Raw genomic sequence first — 13,266 nt, 5'->3', positions numbered from 1 at the left:
GATGAGTAGGTGTGAAAGCGCCCGGGGAGAAAGGAATCGAACGTGTGTATGGTGGTGGGCTTGCTGCTGCTGTTAGGAAGAGGCTGCTGGCCTGGCCTTAAAACGCCAATCGACACTGCGATCGACAACGTGTTCTGGTTTGAAAGAAGCGACACACACACACACCCGGATCGAACGAGGTGAGTTCGAAAGGTGTAACTGCATCCGACTGCAACCGTGATGATCGCTAACAGGCCCAGTGCACGCGTCCCACACACACACACACACACACGACACGACTCTTCGGGAGGTCGAAAGAAAGGATCCACTGAAAGAGGCACCACGGGGATCCTCACACCGCTTAAACGCGCCAAAGACGCTGAGCATTGGAGTCGAAGAAATCTTATCTTGCGCGATGCTGCAGCCATGCAGACAGAAGAGACTGTCGAAGCCACCGGCGGGGCGCATCCGATGAGCGAAAGGAGGAACCATTTCGGTGTCGAAAGTGATGGGTCTTTAATGAAATTATCAACTTCATGTTAGTGCCAGGCTCGCCAGCCAGGCCAGGGAAGGTATTTTGATTGAAAAAACATTTTTATTGACTACGCTTATGCGGGCGCACGATCGTCAATGCACCTTCTTCTCAGTCTCTCTCTCTCTTTTGATCGATGCTTCCCATCATCCCTGGAGGGTCGCGAACGGATTCCAAAATGTTGTGTTTAGGAATGAATTTTTCATGAGATCAGTAAACAGTTTTATCACCCTTTTGCTGCCGCTGCAGCCAGGGGCAGTTGAGGCCATTATCGGGAGAGCAGGAAGATCGAGAGATCTCAATTTCAAAGATGTTGGTCGTAAAGATGTAACATACTTAACTTCCTAAAGACTCCAAATTGCTTACTCGTTGAGTTAATGAGTGGGTGCCGTTGGTCTAGATGGAAAATCCCAGTTTGAGTGCATTCACGTCCCTTTCCGTTGGAGCTCGGGTCTACGAAGTTAGCGCAAAGCAATTCCTTATCAGCGGAATGAATCACCGTGGAATGCAAATATGGTTTGCTCTAAGTCACACAAATGGTGCTGCAAAGCCAATGACGCATTTCCAAAACCTGGTATTAACTAAGTACAGTCAACTCCCTCTTATACGATCAATAATGTGTTGAAATAGTCGCTTAATCAGTTGCGACAGAATGCTTGGCTTGCAGACAACAAGTTGTATAATCTTTTATTGTTTGCATCCAAGCCCACAAGAGAAGATAGAACAAAACGTATCCTTAGATGGTCTGACAATAAGCAGAGAACTGGCGTTTAAAATCTCTTCAAATTTGAGATGTCTGGAATTGGCGGACATGTACTGTATGCAGATTCGAGGAATCTTCCGGATAAGAGAGATAATAATGTGTTGGAATTGAAACGTACTATTGATAATGTTCACATTAGAATGGTTTTACCAAATTAGAGAAAGAAAGAGAGTTCACTATTACGAACTATCAAATATATATCATGCTCTACCGAAGCCACAACAACGATAGCTGAAGAAGCTAACAGCATGGCCCAAAACCTCTTTCTACTCCCGCACGTCACCGAGCTGATATACCTACCCCGGTCGTTCCAAGCGGTTGCCTCCGGTTGTTTGTTTTAGTTCCTACCCAGAACCCATTGCTCGACCGCTTATCACACCGAAAGCCCGCTGCGGCGACTTGGCTCGTTATAGTCGCACTGATAGTTACAGCAGCTCCCCAGCTGTTTTGTATAAACCCCTTGCAGCGGGGCTGCAAGTTTACGACGATAGGGAAGTGGAGGAGTTTACTTTTGCTACCATTAAAAGCAAAAATGCCGCCACCGGTCATAAAGGGGGAAGCTAAGAAAAATGTAACTTAATGTATCACACGTTCCATCCAAGGGTGGGGAAGTGAAGCTAGCAACGTTCTCAGGGAGTGCGGAAATTTACAAAACTATTCTGCCCGGGTGGTCTGATGACCACGTACGTGCAGGAGGTTCGGTTGTGTTGTTGGTTGCTGTAGTTGTTTGCAAACATGTTCTTATCGTGTGCGCTGTGTTAGAAGAAGTAAGAGATGATCCAAGGTTACTTGCTGCTACCTCAGTTTCGTTGTCGCCTCTTGACCTCTGGAGCGTTGGATAATGGAGTATCGATGCCACAGCCGGTTTTTGTATCTGGAAACTCCGAATCAAACACTTCGATTAACACATCAATATGATCGCTTTATCGATCGATCGGTTATCTATTCCCCTCCCAAAACCTTGGCTGGACGACTCTCCACACAAACACGGCTCCGAAAGACCCTTCCAAACACGTTTTCGGCTGTCCGGTTTCCTATGCCAGAGGCGGCAGGGTACAGTGGGCTTTGCTCTGTCGTCTTTAGATAGCTTAAAATCGGAGCACCGTATTTTCGGGGCACAGCGTTAGAGGGCCGCTCTTGATCGCTTGGAAGCAGCAAAGACAGCGAGTCACGCTGCATTCCGGTTTTTGGTGTTTTTGTTCGGAAGACTCCGGACTCTGTGTCGGCAGCGGCTACGTCGGCGATTGATCAATCGCTCTAGGGCAGGTGATTGGCGAATTGTGTCGCTAGCTCGTGTAGGGCTCACGCTACCACTGCTGGTTTTGGCCTTTTTGCTTCCCCAGCGTACATGAAGAGTCACTTTGCTTTGGAAACAACATCTGCATGGATTAGCATTCCACCCGTGTACTGCTGCTGCCCTGCTGCTTGCCCGTTGTGCCCGGGACGGATCGTTTGGTAAGGTGACAGCCACACACCGGGCAAACTTCCTACCGCCGGCAGTGATCCTGTCAGCGAGATGTGCAATATTTGTGCAGTTTTTAGGCCACGGCGGTGAAATTGATTACCATATGGATGTAGCGCTTTTCTACCTCATTTACATTTACCGCCAGCAGGTCGCCGGCGTCGCCGCTGCCAATGCTTCTCGGCGTTTGGTCTAGCGTGCGCGCGGGCTTTGCATTAAACACACTTCATGCCTTCCATCCCTCCGCCACAAGCGACGAGTACAACGCGAGATCGTGCGCTACATGCGCCGTGGCAAAGCGGCCAGCATAATCCCTTACGTGTAAGTGAACCGAATCCATGCTCACGACATCTTTGCTGGTTTGCGTGAAGGGGAGGGGGGAAGGGACTCAATGGGTAGGTGTCGCATAGAGTGCTTGCCGCCTCGCTCCCAACTCCCAAGTGCCTAGTTTCACCCCCGTCCGGTTAGTAACTAGCCCTTTCCGGCCGATCGATCGTAACGAACCTCCTCTCATTTTCCTAAGGACCGTTTGTCTACCCGCAAGATCCCCCTTTCGCGAAGGCAGAGCCCAGCTTTTCGTTGGCATGGCTTAACCCCTCGCCAGCGCCACTTGGAAGCTTCCAGCGCACGTTCGAAAGCATTGCGCAAAGGCGCGAGCCTTGCGAAGCCGTACAGTGTGCCTCGCACCATTTGCCAATCAGTTATTATTTTTTTTTTTGTAATATTGTTGTCCCTTTAGTTTTTACGTCCCCGACGGTTGGTCTCGATGAATGTCATGCATAAAGAAATAAAACATGTACAACCACGCAAAAGCACGCAATAAACTAATCAACCAAACGGTGGTGACAAAACACGTGCCCCCCGTGCCGATGGGTCCGATCGCGTTTGATAAGCAGCACCCCACGCGCGGAACGGACGAATCGCTTCGTAGCGCCACATTTGGCAAAGGCCATTAGCGAGAACAGGCAAATTTGTGCTACACAAAACACTGCTTGGCAAATTAACGTTTTCCGATAAGAGTAGCAGGTAGTGTATGCGAAGGGGCTGTAGAGTAGAATGGCAATAATTCTGTAGCGAATTTGTTTCCTTTGGTGGAACAAACTGGTAACATGGAGAGCAACATTTGGACATGCTTTGTTGTGCATTCAATTTCAATTTGAAACAAGATTTTGTTAAAGCGATCAGCTATTGATTTTAAACGATTTTGTATGCATTTGCACAGAAAAAGGACAAAAGCGTGACACATTACGCATGCGATTGTCAAGCTGCGGCAGAAATAAGCCGCAACCATCTCCCATACAAGACTTGGATGCCACTCTCGGCAGCAATCAATTAGCATGCAGCGTGAAGAAATTCTGCCACCATATTGTTGTCGCCGCTCCATAATTTATTGTAGATCAAATGGCATGTCCTCTCGCACTTTATCTTTCTCTCTCTCTCTCTCTCTCTCTCTCTTTATTTGTTGTTGCAGCTCTGCCAAACGGTGCATGCATGCTAATTGTGTGACGCATACTGTGTGACGCCTATTGCTCGAACGGTGCCAATGTGTCGCGTACAGTGTGTGAAGCAGCAGCAGCAGCAGCAGCAGCAAGCAGTAAAAAAACCTACACTAAAGGAAAGGGATCGAGCTGATCGAGTGTTTGGCGCTGTTGCCTCTCTATTTCTCCTCCCTTCCACCCCTCACCATCGCTTTGCGTTACCAATCGATCGATTGAGATAGGAGAGCAGGGCGGCAGCGCAGGGTTTGCCGTCGAAGTTGCACGGTTGATTATTGTTATTGCTCATACGTTAGCATCCTACCTCCTAGTGGTGGGGAGTATGAGGGAAAGGGTTTGTTCTCCCCCTTCATTCTCCACCCCAAAGTGGCCCACTCGCGATCGGCAAAGTGCGAGCGAACTTCGTACCACGCTTCTCGCGTTCGCCAAAAACCAAAACATATATATAAGATGCCGTGCCGTGCCGACCAGCGGGAGTGTCCCCACAGAGGGGGGCTCTAGGTGGGGTAGGACAACACACCACCGTCCTGTGTCGTTAGCATTCGGTCACGGAAAGCGCACGAAATGAGCGTTGCCTCGTCGCACACACAAACGAGCGCGCGGGCGCCCCGTTCCGTCGTTGAGATTATTTTATTACATGTCGCGACCACAAACCCCTCCTATCCACCCCCTTTAGCCCCCCCCGTACAACAAGCCCGAGGGCAGCTTTGCCACTACGAATCACGTCTGTGTGTGTGTGTGTGTGTGCTTGCGTATGGTTGTGTGATTTTGTTCCTTCCTAAAAGCTGCGCGAACACGCGCCTTCACTCTTTTGCGTATGTAGATGAGTGTGTCTTTTCGTACGGAAGAGGGGCAGAGGAGGGCGTTAATGGTGTGTAGGCCGTGAGTGTGTGTGTGCGTGTGGAAGCTGTAGTATGGGCGGGTGAGGGGAGGGTTGGTTGCAAACTAAAAACGAAACATTAAAATAGGAGGCACCGGCCGGGAGAAAAAGAGACAACGGGTAAGAGCAGAGGACCCCCAAACGAAAGCCTCCAAAGCTCGATGAAGCGTGGAAGAGATGCAGGAGAGGGAGAGAGGGAAGGTGGGGAGTGGGCAAAGTGAACCCGGGGCACACACACGGGACGGGACGGGGAAAGATGAGATGGCAGAAGAAAGATGGTTCAATGGTCGATTCGTCTCTAAGTGCACCACACACACACACCCAAGCCATCCTACTCACCCTCTCGACCCCCCACCGGAGTCGCGGGAACCGGTCCGGCATAAGCAGGACAAAGCGGAAGACTTTTGTTTGACCGCGAGTGAAGTTGTGCGACTCTTTCTCTGCCACGGATCCAACATCGAAGCTACGAGGAGGCATATGAATGTTTGGCGTTCAATTTACGAACCGGCGGGGCCAATCGAAACAACAACAAAAAAGCGCGCATACACTGGAATAAAGCGACCCCTAGACGGGGTCCTCCCCCTAGGAAATGACGCGGGTCCATGGACACTTTCGGTGGTTCACTGGTTATATCATTCCCGGCTCATCAGTTCAATCAAATCGAAGCAAAACACAGAGCGTGCGCCCTTTGGGTTGGGCTTTGTTTTGCGTATAAAAAGCGTCCCACTGACCATTAAAGCTTTAAATAACGTCGCTTGTCATAAATAACACACCGAGCGGCGGCGGCGGCGGCCGGGAAAACGGTATTGCAGATGGACAAAGATCACGATTTTTAAATTTGTATGCTTTTGCGAGAGACGAGCAACAATCGACCAACCGAACTGTGGCACCGATCCTTAGCGTCGATATCATCGATATCACAGTAACCGCAGCAAACAGACAGTTTACAATTTATGATGACAGAACAATAAAAGGTAGACGCGAGAAACGCAAAAGGAAGCGATAAAGGCGGGTGAAACCTGAACAAATGAACCTGCAAACAAATCGCGCCGGCAAATTAGCAAAAACACACCGCGAACACGGACGGAGGTGGGGGGCAAAGAAACACGACGTAAAGAGCATGCAGAATAGAAGATAACAATAGAAACAAGAAAAAAGGAAACAAATCTCCGCAACGAAGCTTAGAGAGCGAGAAAGGCAAGAGGAAAACAGAAAACAAACAAGAGAAACAAAACAAGAAGACGAAAACATGAAATGAGATGAGAAAAGGAATCAAATAAAAATGTAAGCACTGCCTTTTGATGATGCTTAAAGTATGCGAAATCAAGATGATAACAATAACGATGCTAACAGTAACAGAGAAACGCAAACATAAAGAAGAAAGAAGAACAAAAAAAATACACACAAAAACTGGAGCAGCTTTCGAGTGGGTGAGGGGGAGCCCCATTCGGCCGGGATTTGGATGGATTTGGATAAATTTGTGAGCATGAATGAGCTCCCCTGTGTGTGTGTGTGTGTGTGTGTGTAAGGGTAGAAAGACAGAAAGCAACACAGAACGTGAGAAGGAGAAGCGAGAGAAAAAAAAAAACAAATAACGAATGAGAGTCACAAAAATTAGAAACCATGTCATGCAGATTACCCTTACCCGGCAGGCCCCCTCCGTGCCCCCACACATTAGAAAATGAATTGGAAGCGTGTGTGTGTGTGTGTGTCGGGATTAATTTTATCGCTCGTATATAGTTTCCCCAGCCGGGCCGCACCTCCACCTCCATGTTTGTGTTTGAGTGATGTTGCCGTTTACATCGAAACACGCTCTGTGTGTGTGTGATGTTGTCTTGGGTTTAACTCCAACTCGCCCCTCAAACGGGGTTGTTCGCAAACTCACCCGGACGGAAATGCACTCTATGGACTTTTCTTCGCTTTCCTCCCGCTGCGGCACAGTTTGACGCTGCGTAATGTTTGTTATGGTTATGGGAGAAGATCCCGCGAGACGATCATCTGCCTCGAGTGTGTCAAATGTCGGCGTGGAGTGTATCTCCACCCCATTTCCACGAGCGTGCTCTTTATGCGCTCGCGCGCGCATGTGTTTATACTCCCGGCTTTTGCGTACGCCATGTCTGCTGCTTTGTTGGGCAGGAGGGACGGAGGTAGACGACGCACTTCTCGTTTAGATGCGTTCTGGAGGAAGAGAGGAGGAGGAGGAGGAGGTGATGGGTCTGAGTCGCCCATGTTCGGGGCAGAATTTGCTTGCCCAAGCGTAAATAACCCGCCCTACAGCGAGTGTGAAGCGAGAGACGCGTTGGACAAGTTAAAAGGGCCACACGATCAATGGGTGTGCGTGAGGGGGAGGGGGGGAGTGTCTGGACGACGGGACAAAAACAGAGCAACAACAACAACTGTGTGCCCCAAAATGCGATCGCGTTTCGATCGATTCGTGTCTGCATTTCTGGTGCATTTTTTGGCGCTGCCTCGTCGGCGTGCGGGTCCGTCCAGCGGGAAGGAAGGAGACGTACTGCTTCAGGGTGAGTTACGATCGTTGTTAGTTTACGATCGCTCGGGAATCACTTTCCGCGCTCCGTTTGGGTGTTTGGGGCGGGCGTGTGCTGCCTTTACCTCCAACCTTCTTCTCCGTTCGCCCCAAACCAAAAACTGGTGACGAAGACGACGAACCCCCCCATTAATAGCACTCCCTCCCCACAGCCAAAAGCCGTCCCGCTGCCGGGGTTGCACGACATTTTTCGTGTTTATGCGCGGGTTGCCGCGGGGGGAGGGGGGAAGCATTTGTCTTGTCACTTTACGAGCATACGCTCGCGCGCGCGTAAATGCGTAGGTGCATCGGGGCGCGAGGTCTGATCCGCTTAAAGCGAATCATTACAAACGACAAAGTTGCACTTTCGTTGTTTTTTTTGTGTGTGTGTGTGTGTGTGTGTTTTGCTCTGCTTCCTTCCGTTCCGATATTTTATGCGCTCGGGCACAGCCAATAGCAGCCGTATTGATTGAAAGTGGAAAGAAATGGCACATCATTTATCGTATGATGAGATGCTGCACGCATACATCAGAAGGGGGGGGGGGGCATTAGAGATAGCGGCATTAAAGCGGACACGAACCACGGTAGCGTGCTGGCCGGGATTTGGTCTGTAAAAGATGTTGCTGTGTGTGGTGCTGTGTGTTCGCTCGCACGGGACATCTATTGAACTGTCCAAACAGCACGATAATGCTCATCGATCTTGGGTATTGATTTCAGCAGAAGACGTTATAAGAGGTTTGTTTATTTTTTGTTGTTGTGCCTTCCCCAGGGGTCACCATCCATTGAATTGGGCTGCTGGGAAGATATTCACTTCCAAACTCCAACTCCAACGTCAGTGCCCCGGTCGGCTTGAAGCAGTTTAGGGTTACCTTTCGATTGCTGCGACTGCATTGTTTTGGGACTGGGGAGTTTTTTGGGGAGGCGAGTGTGTGGCCTCTTATTACACACACTGCCGTGTGAGCAGACGCTTGGGAGGCACTATCGCATTTCAATGCTCCTCCGTACATCCATCAATCTTCGTTTACGTGTTTGTGTGTGTGTGGGGATAGGGTATTTTTGCGCCTTCTGGTCGGAGAGGAGAGGATGGCCGATGTCATCCGATGCGCTACTGTTTCATGTACCACCAGCACCAAGCATGCATGTCGGAATGCAGCTCGTTGTGGTTAATGTACAACATGGATGGGACGTCACACTTAGCAGAGGGTGGTGGACGGTTTTGTGACGTTGGGTTGGAGCTTGGTGGTAGATTGTCCTTCTCAGTTCTATCATAACATTGAATTGATCACTGTTTTAATGTGCGGGCTTTCAGATGACCCAATCTTGTTCGATGACTTCATCTATACTGTTCTTAGGTTTTGCAACAGCAATTGTACATTATGCCTAAGTTCCAGAATACAAAACCTTCGGGACACAATGAACATCTGTTCCCTGGTAGATCTTTCCATTCCAACTTTCCCATCATCATCATCATCATACCCGAGGTGACGGAAAGACAACGACGAGACTTCACAAAATGTCACACCACCACCACCCCACCCGGGAATGCGCACATTCTTCCGTGGTGGGCAAAAATTGGAAAGGAGCGGAATCGGATATCGTCCGCGGGTCTCGGAAATGTAAACCTTCGCTGCAGGCGTAGTCGTGAAATTAGAATACATCGTGAACATACCGCTCCAGGGACCCCGCCGCCCGACAAAGTCACTGGAGAGTGTGTAGTGTTGTGGGGGATGGATGCCCTCTTAGAAAGGTGGTAAATGTCTCACTTGGGGATTTCGCTATCCCTCCACACAGAGAGATTCCAGCCACAAACATAACACTCACTTTTGAAGAAGCGTGTAGCGTTTGTTTTGGGAAACTACTGCTGAGCGAAAGGAACAAACTCCCTGGCCTCCCTCCCCCCATTAGGGTGGGTGAGGTATTTCGTTCTGCTTGGGGGATATTTTTACAGCGTTTGTTTTCTGTGTTGCTCCATCCGCCATGCTGCTTGCTGTTCCATTTGTCTCCAAGACGTTCTGTGTCGCGAGATGAGTGGAACTAACGGGGAACACGTCGGGGCCGTTTTTGTAGCCGGGGGTAGGCAAAGTTAACGATTCTAGGCGGAACTCCGACTATCGATCGAAAACCTTCGGTGCGGACGATTGCATCGATGAGATGTAGATGACGATGTTCAGACGATTTAACACCCATTTAAGGTTTTCTGTAGGCTTGTAATTGCTATGTGGCTTCTGGACGCTTTGTAGTTGCAGACTGGAGTTTCGAACAACAATTAACGATGCAATCGGACCCCCAATTAGCCTAAGAATCGGGGAAGGAGGTTGAAATTACAGCGCAGCAAGTAATTAGCCGCGCAATCGAGCATTAGCCTGAATGCTTTTCGGTTTCTAATTTCTTCGAGCGGGCGTAGCGGAGGTCACCGCTGGAGTAGCAGCGGGTAAGGGTAACATCTGGTTAGCATTATGCAAAGCATTCTTTTTGCAAACCATTTTGTAAACGGTGCGTAAAACAACTGCTTCGGGAAATACAGTTGATTTTGTTCTTGCATTGAGTTTCTTGCCGCTTCTTGTACTTTCCTATGGAATCCCGATGAATGCTTCGCACATGGCAGGTCATGCCGGCATATTCGCTCCCATATGCCGTTAGTGTTCGCATTTCCTCGTAGAATTCGAACGAAATTGAAACATGATTCGAGCATTTAGCTCTTTTTTTCAATTACAAGAGAAGGAGCTGGACTAATTGGGGAGGAAGGGAGCATTATGGGGCAAGCCCCTCGTACCGCCGTCCCGTCATTTAATCCTGCTTAAGCCGGTCATGTCAAAGTCAAACGTATGGCACTCTAAACCCACCGCTTGCCAGCCTGGAAAGTGAGCGTCAAGCCCAGACAGCAGTGAAAAGTCTATTCCTTGAAGGTTAATAAGCGAAAGTAGGAAATTAATAGCAAGCCACGATGGTGGTGGTGTGGAGCATACGGGGTACATTTATTCCCCCGGTGCCATGCGGGACCATCTGATACACATCTGTTTTGGGTTTCTCTGTTGGGGATAGGGTTGACTGAGGGACCTCTCTGTCCGAGGAAATCTGTCGCTGGCGGGAGCAAACAACGGGAGTGCAAGAAGGAGGTGGGTAGCAAAAAATAAAACCACACGATAAGTCCAAAGTTAAGCCAAAGTTCAAACGTTGACAGTGTTTGAGTTTGGCGCAGTTGTAGAACCAAACCCGCCTTTCGGTTTGGTGTAGGACCCGCGCGTTTGTGCTCATCACGCGACGTGATTAACGAGCACACTCGGGTGGCGTTCCGCAGCTTCCGTGGCGCGTTGTAAACGCACACAGACACGCTATAAATTGGCAACATCAGTGGGAGTCTGGGCGACTGTTGGCTGCTTCCACAAGCGCGCGCGCGCCCCGTCAACAGATTATCGCGTGTTTTGATGTCGTTTGATTGAATCGCAGACGTTGCAAATATGCGTTCCGTGGCGGCGGCAGAGGCGACGCATCAGCAACATACACACCCGCATACACTTTTGTTAACGCGCTGGGAGTGGTGGGAATATGGGGGATGAAGGCTTGATTGATGTGGGCATTGTTGCGGGGAGGCATCCGTTGGGAAACGGGGAGCATCATTGCACGCCGACTAATGGGAATGGGCTGTGGAATGCAGGCCGATTATCAGTGGAATGGGTAAAAGAATGGCAAGAATTGTGTGGCCGCTGCATTGTAATTAAATGCCATGAGACAGAGACAGAGAGAGAGCAAGAGAAAGAGGGAGCAGTCTTTTTTCCGCTTGTGGGGGGATTGATTCAGCATGGAAATGACTTTAAAGGATTTAATTACAACAAAGTTTGAAAACGATAGGAAACGACAGAAACGACACTACCCCACAAATTACAGAGCAATCGTGAGCGTAGATAATCCCGTCCTAATGCTTTGCCCGTTTCCTTCTAATCCGTTCTTATCCGGGATAAGTGAATTCCAGCACGTTTCCCACACACCCACTGACCCCACGGCGGCCACCTTGCGGCCGGGTGTGACCACAGTTTCCCAGGAAAGCAAATTTTCTAACTTTCTAGCATCGCCTCGTTAGTGGCACGTTAGAGCGGCGCGCTGATGAAGTAATCCCTTTCACGGAGCCGTCCTTGGTGTGACATTTTCTGTCCATCATCGCTCTACGGAACTACATAGCCTTTCCTTGCAGCATCATCTATCTAATGACGCGCTGCTCCCACCTGTGTAGAAATGACTTGCCCCTTTCGTTGCTAATGTTCTATCACCGCGTCAGTGAGGCAGCTTCTAACCGCCATTACCGCTGTCACTTACACTAGCTGCTGCTGTTCATTGACGTCGTTCAGCCACTCCGCTCTATTGTATCGTTGCTAATGGGACTTTACAAGGTCGGCTCTCTACGCGTGCGTGTGTGTGTGTGTGTAGGTTCCAAAGGCTCCCATACGACCATCGACCATCGGAGGCTGACTAAGCGCTACCGAGTACGCCACCAATGATGGCTTCATTTCACTGGTCCGCTCGTTACGATGCGATACCATCCGTTAGATGGCGCCAGCCGCTGCCTCTGCTATTTCAGCACCAACTCCTCTCACTACGCTCTCTGTGGGTCGATCGTCGTGGTCACCAGGCCGCGGTCGGAAGCCGCTTTTGCGATTTGCATTTGTGTGCCATAATTTTTTTTTCCCTCCGTCGGTGGCGTAATGGAGCTCGGAGTGTGTCGAGCTGCGTGTGGGGCCGATGCCGCCGTGCGCCAGGCGCCAGCCATAGCGACCCAGCGCTGCACCCGCGTTAGTAAGCACTCGCAGAAAGCGCGTGTACCGTGTGGTGTGCTCTCTTAAGTACACGCCGCACGTTCAACCTAGCGTGCGAGTTTGTGTGCCTGGCACCATATGCAAAAGTAAGCCGACGGCGCCAAGATCCCCACATATGGATCTGCTTAGTTCGTTGCTGCTGCAATTTGACGTTAGTTTGCGCTCGTAAATATTCCACTCGTACGGGGCAAGCAGTGCAAAAGGGTCTACAGTGACGCATGGTTTGTAAAGTGACAAGAGGCGAACCATTTTTTGGTGTGTGTGTGTGTGTGTACCCCAGTTCTGTGAAGCTTCTGCCATCGGTAGTTGCTTTCCTTCCGAGTCGGTGACAGTATGCTGAACCAGTGATCGCGTCCCTCTCCTTTGCTCTCTGTAGGAGATTAATGCTGGTGCCGTTTATGGATGCGTAATGTATGCGCTAGTGCCGGTGGTGGTTGGTCGCACGGTCGTCTTTATCGGGTCGTGCAAGTTTGCATGATTATAAAACTTCAACATCTCCATTATCAGCGCACCGTTTTTGCGGTGGGAATTACTATCATCGCTTGTGCCTATGTCTCTACTACCCATTCTTTCACTCTTTCGCTCTCTTGCTCGTTGCTGGGCATTAGATAAAGCGCCATCGCAGCTCATGAATGCTACATCAAAGACACAGAGCCCAGTGGTGTATCGTATCCAAGGTTCTTTATAACACACTAACACACTTGCAGAGGGAGAGGGCTCCAACTCCAAACCTTCGAGATAATGACATGCTATCCGATCGGCAGCCGATGATCATCAGTTTATTCAGTGCCCAGCGCTCCCCCGCCCGGAGTTCGTCGC

General features: G+C 49.8%; 1 protein-coding gene across 1 annotated transcript in view; it reads left to right on the top strand.

The window, feature by feature from the left end:
- Positions 1 to 13,266, top strand: part of LOC120898901 (ras-associated and pleckstrin homology domains-containing protein 1) — a 51,648-nt gene that overhangs the window by 1,895 nt on the left and 36,487 nt on the right. The gene's annotated exons all lie outside the window — the stretch shown is intronic.

This window comes from Anopheles arabiensis, chromosome 2, assembly GCF_016920715.1.
Source record: "Anopheles arabiensis isolate DONGOLA chromosome 2, AaraD3, whole genome shotgun sequence".
NCBI classification, from domain to species: Eukaryota; Metazoa; Arthropoda; class Insecta; order Diptera; family Culicidae; genus Anopheles; species Anopheles arabiensis.
Note: the sequence above shows the minus strand (reverse complement) of the source record. Positions and strands in the feature narration are given on the sequence as shown.